Here is a 4,969-nt window from a genome sequence, read left to right as displayed (position 1 = left end):
CCAGACCACCCACCATGTGCGCGTACACACGCGCGGGCGCGCACACACGCACTCTGTAGCTCCCTCTCTGTTGGGACCGAGAGCTGGCGTAGCGTGTTTTTTATCCCAAGCCCTGAAGGCTTGCTCCCCTAGATTTCGCCCTGGCACTATTCCTAGCTAACGTGGTCAGGGCTTGCCATCAGACAGGGCTTGTGAACTCCTGAGAAGGAAAAGAGCCCAGAAGCCAAGATGGGGAAAGCCTCATCGTTGCAGACCGACCAGTCTACCGTCTTTACAGGGCTTTATAGCCAATTTTTACTGCCTCTTCCCACGCCCAAAGCATCTCACCATCAGGCTTGTCATCATGTCCACCTCAAACTTCCTCCTTTGCCCTTTCTTCCCTCCACGCCTCATTCCTCCACATACCCTGCACATCTCCCATCTGGGCGTAAATGTTTCTAGGCTGTTGCTCTGTGCATCTCCCCGCTCTCCCACACCACAGAGTCATTCTTTGGCTATATTGCACAGATTTTTTTTAAAAGACATTTTTTGCGTTCCAAGCCAAATCATCCCAATTAAGTCCAGATTCATGAGGCAGACCAGAAGCAGAAGTGACCCTGCAAATGGCAAACATCCTCCACCCCCACCTGCGGCTTTGGATATTTCCATTGTCTTTTGGCAGGCATCCCTTGTGCAGGCCCATCAGAGGGAATTAGTCTTTCCTTGTCAACCAGTTGCCCCAGGCCCTGAATGGGTTTTGCTACTGCTCTGCACACAACTTCCAAGTTGCTGGTCATCTGCTGGTAGCGAGGTGCACCGAACACTGCATTTCAGGTGCGATGTCACTAGCTCTATGACTGCCATTACCCCTCCATCTCCTGGCCTGGTGCCTCTAATTACACAGGCCAAAACCGCATTGTCTGTTTTGCTGCCATTTCACGTTGCAAACTCCTATCTACATTAACTGGTTGTCCACTGCCACCCATTTTCCATTGCTGGCTTTCAGGTTGCTCGCTGCATAATTCATAAATATGCTCCATTTTGCTTTCCTCTCGAGCATTTCCATACCGAGTCTTCAGTTTTTATTTTTCACCTCCCTTTTAATCCCTCTCTGGTGGATGCTTTTATATGAATTCTCTGGCTTCCATGGTATTTGCAATTTCAATTTGGTGTGGTTCATTAATATGCTGTTTATCCACATCATTAGGGAAGGTGTTGGCCTCCAGTCCCAGTCTTAGCCATATCCTACAAGACGCTTCCCTTCTGTGCAAAAAAAAAAAAAAAAAATGTAAAAGGCTGTTTGGCCTTTATTTAAGGTTTGCAGGCAGCTACTAATCCACATGGCAATGCTCATATGCAAGCCAATTTGAGTTAATTGGAGAGTAAGATTTTATGAGACACTGTGTCACATGCTTCACTACAATCCAAATATAAAACATCCACTTTGTTCCCCTCGCCCACTAATTTTGTAATTCTATCTGAAAAAGCAATCAGATTTGTCTAGCAAGATCTAGTCTTTAGAAAGCTGGGCTTTTTGTTCATGGTTCAGTTACCCCTGGCTATTCTGCAGATTGTTTGCTCCTTATACTGGGTCCATTATTCTGTTAAGGCTCAAAGTGAAACCAATCTGCTCCAACATGGAAGTGGTGCTGGCTGCACCTGAGAGAAGTGGAGGAACTCAGCTGTACATTAAACCACCGATCTCTGCAGCAAAAGCATGCAGAGTTTCAACATCCTGGCTGTTTCATCATGAATGTCAGGGGGAAAGAAGCGGGCCCTCCTAGCAGGGAGAGAAGGGGGAGGCAGCCCCTCCATCGCAGAGACTTGGGGATCAAGCAACGGCATTAGGAAGGCAGCACGACCCATCGGTCAGAGCAAGTGAGCAGGACTAAGGGTCGGTCATAACAGTCCCAATCGTCCCAAAGGTTTCTTCAGGATCTCGAGCAAATGTGCTTCTGTGCCTCAGTTTCACCTTATATAAAAGAGGGGTAAGTGAGAAGGAACTCACCGCTTTGTGCAGTTTTGGGGGCACCTCCCATGAAAAGTGTTAGAGGAGTGGAAAGCTGAGTGGTTTCTCCCTGCATGCAGTGCCCATGGAGGAATTAAACAAGGGGGGAAGGTGCCTCCCCACCCCACAGTGGTAATTAGGAGATGGAAACCAGTGGGGGGGTCTGGAGCAATGGCTGTAGCACTGGAGTTCAGAGCTGAGTCACTACAGCACGTGGGATCAACCTTGCACTGCCAGGGTTATTAGATCTGCCTGTCTGGGACTTAAATATGCCTCTCCTCCCCATCACTGAAATCCATATCGACCTGCAGCTTCCAAAGACTGAATTGCTGCCCGCAGGGTCATTGCCTTACACAGCCCGCTGCTTTCCCAAATAATAGGACCCCCTTAAAGCACACCTGAGTGCTCCAAATGTAGCTGGTGATCTGCCAAGCCCATCAGAGCTGAGCTAAACGGCTCTTCCTTAGGAGACCCTCCAGCTCTTGCATGCATCTCCCAGTCCAGCAGGCACAAGAGCCTCTTCCATCAGAGAAAATCAGATCAGCGATTCCCTCCCAGCACAAAAAGTGCCTGTTTTATGGCAAAAGCAACCCCCACCCCTTGATTAATAACAAGAAAGTGAGGCCCATGGAGTAGGAAGGGAGGAGGACACCGCTTAATTGACTCTGTGTTTTGAAACAGGGTCTTTAATGACTAGATTCAAATTAGTCAACATCCTCTTTTCATCTTAGGGAATTAAAATGAAACATGATCCTCTTTAGCAGCCGCCAGCTCGCCCAGCTCTGTCCTGCCAGAGGCCTTTGGAAACCCTGTCTCACATTAGTTCTCTCTCTTTCTTTCTCTTTTTTAAGTATAGATTTTTAACCCACCAGCCCAACAAATGCATGCACACATCCCACACTCCTGGGAGAGAAAACACAGCTGGCTGGGAAGGGGAGTGAAAAAAGACCCAAAGAGGGGGCTTTGGACTGTTTCTTTGCAATGCAATGATCCCTCTGTATCCCACCGCGCACAAAGGGATGAGCCAAACATGATTGCCCATCGAGGCTGCCTGAGGCTGAGGGGGGAACTGTGAGTGGAAATACAAAGGCGCCAGGCAACAGTACCAGTGGGCATCGCTCCATGTGTCCTGTGGCAACATTTGGCAGCAAAGGTGCAGTGGCACTCACTGCCGTGAGTCAGGACTCGGCATCAGTCTGGGAATCAGACCCTGGTCCTTGGCACTATGTGAACCTGCTCTGGGTCCCTGTGCCCAGGGGCAGATCCAGAACGGGCGCACTTGTGAACTTGCACCCCACTTGGATTCCTGCTCCACGCAAAGTTCAACATCAACTGCCTAGCAGCAGCAGCAGCAGCATTTCTATTCAGGCAGAGGCAGGAGACTCAGCCCCCTTGATAGGCGATCATCATAATAGCCCTCTCTCCTTTCTAACAGTCTTGATATTCCACTAATCAAGCTAGCCTTTCTTTGGCAAGTCCACTGTCTGTGAGCTGCTCCTAGTCACGTAGCTCCTATTTAACAGTGTTGCGGGCTGGAGCTAAAAACCTTAACTCAGGTGTGGAAATAATGTTCAGCAAAGCACGGGATACCCTGCCAAGGTGCTCAAGAACACTAGACTCTGAATCCAGAAAAGAGATGGGCGTTTAACTCTACTGACCACCAGACTAATGAAACAGTTTTGGATTATGGTTTGCCTACGCTTGCTGTGTCTTTTATACAAGAGCAAATAAAGTCATATTTGGTTTTCCTTCAGTGTTGAATGGAACAATACAACCCTAAGCCCCTATTAGTGCAGCGTCTTGTTGTTCTGAGGTGCTCGGGGGCTTGGGGGTGCCCCCAACCAGCCTCCTGCCTGCTGTCGCTCTTGATGTCCAGGTGCTTGGGTCAGGGGCTCTCTGTTACCTGCCTCCTGGAGCTCAGGTGCGATGCAGAGAGAGCAACTCAAATTCCTGTTTGGTGGGGAAAGCTTGGGTAGATTTGTGGTCTCTTGGGATGGTAGCCCGAATCAGCAAAACTGCCCAAAGGTGCACGACGCATTATGTGCACGGACACCCCCTAAGTGGCTACGAAAGGGCAGCTCTCACAATGCCGGTTTGTATAGCCAAGATGCCCGCACTCTGTGCCAACTCTTCTCTCTCTCTCTGTCGAGATGTCCCTTTTTATTTGTCTCTTTGCCAAATCCAGACACCTCCAGCTTATTCCCTGCCAACTGTAGCTCCTGCTTCCAAGTATGGGCATCTAAAGCTCATTCCTTGCTGAGTTTGGGCTTTTCTAGCTCACTCCCCTATTGAACTTCAGTATCGTCTTACCCAGGCTGAGTACAGCCCCCTTCTTCTTGCCTCTGCTTTAGCAAGTCCTAACTTTTGACTCCCTGCCTTGTTCAGCTGTCGTTGCTTAATTTTATTTTGCATTTTTGCTCATGACATCTTTTATCTGATCATCCAGTGGTCGGCGAAGCCTGTAACCCCTAAAGCCGGGGTGGGCAAAATGCGGCCCAGGGGCCGGATGCGGCCTGCCAGGTCGGTGCCTACAAATTTTAGAAAATTAATATTTACCTGCCCCTGGCTGCCCCCGATGGCGCGCCGAAACCCAGTCAGCGGCCCTCCGCCCAAAATAATCGCCGGCCCCTGCCCAAGGCCCTTTGCAGCGCCCTCGCTTCACCGTGGTAAGCCTCACTTCTTTTTAACGCCTCACTTCTTTTTAACCGGGGAAAACGACCGGTTGCGGCCCAAGGGGCCACGCGCCACAGCAGCCGCACCTCCCGTTTTTCAAAGCCGGTGCCTCAGTTTCCCCGTCCCTCGGACAGCTCCGCCCGGCCCCCCGAGACGAGAGCGCGCCGCGGGGCTCGTGCTCCAGGCCCACGCAGGCCACAGGGCCGCTGTGCCATCGACGCGAATTCGCTAAATGGTCTGGGGGGGGTTGGCGAAGGGAGGCCTCCACGCCACTGGGGGTCGCCCCCGGCCCCGCTGGCGCCCCCGGCC

The sequence above is a fragment of the Crocodylus porosus genome, unplaced genomic scaffold (genome assembly GCF_001723895.1).
Source record: "Crocodylus porosus isolate Cpor-Errol unplaced genomic scaffold, CroPor_comp1, whole genome shotgun sequence".
Taxonomy (NCBI): domain Eukaryota; kingdom Metazoa; phylum Chordata; order Crocodylia; family Crocodylidae; genus Crocodylus; species Crocodylus porosus.
The sequence above is the reverse complement of the archived record's forward strand: the minus strand, read 5'-3'. Positions refer to the sequence as shown.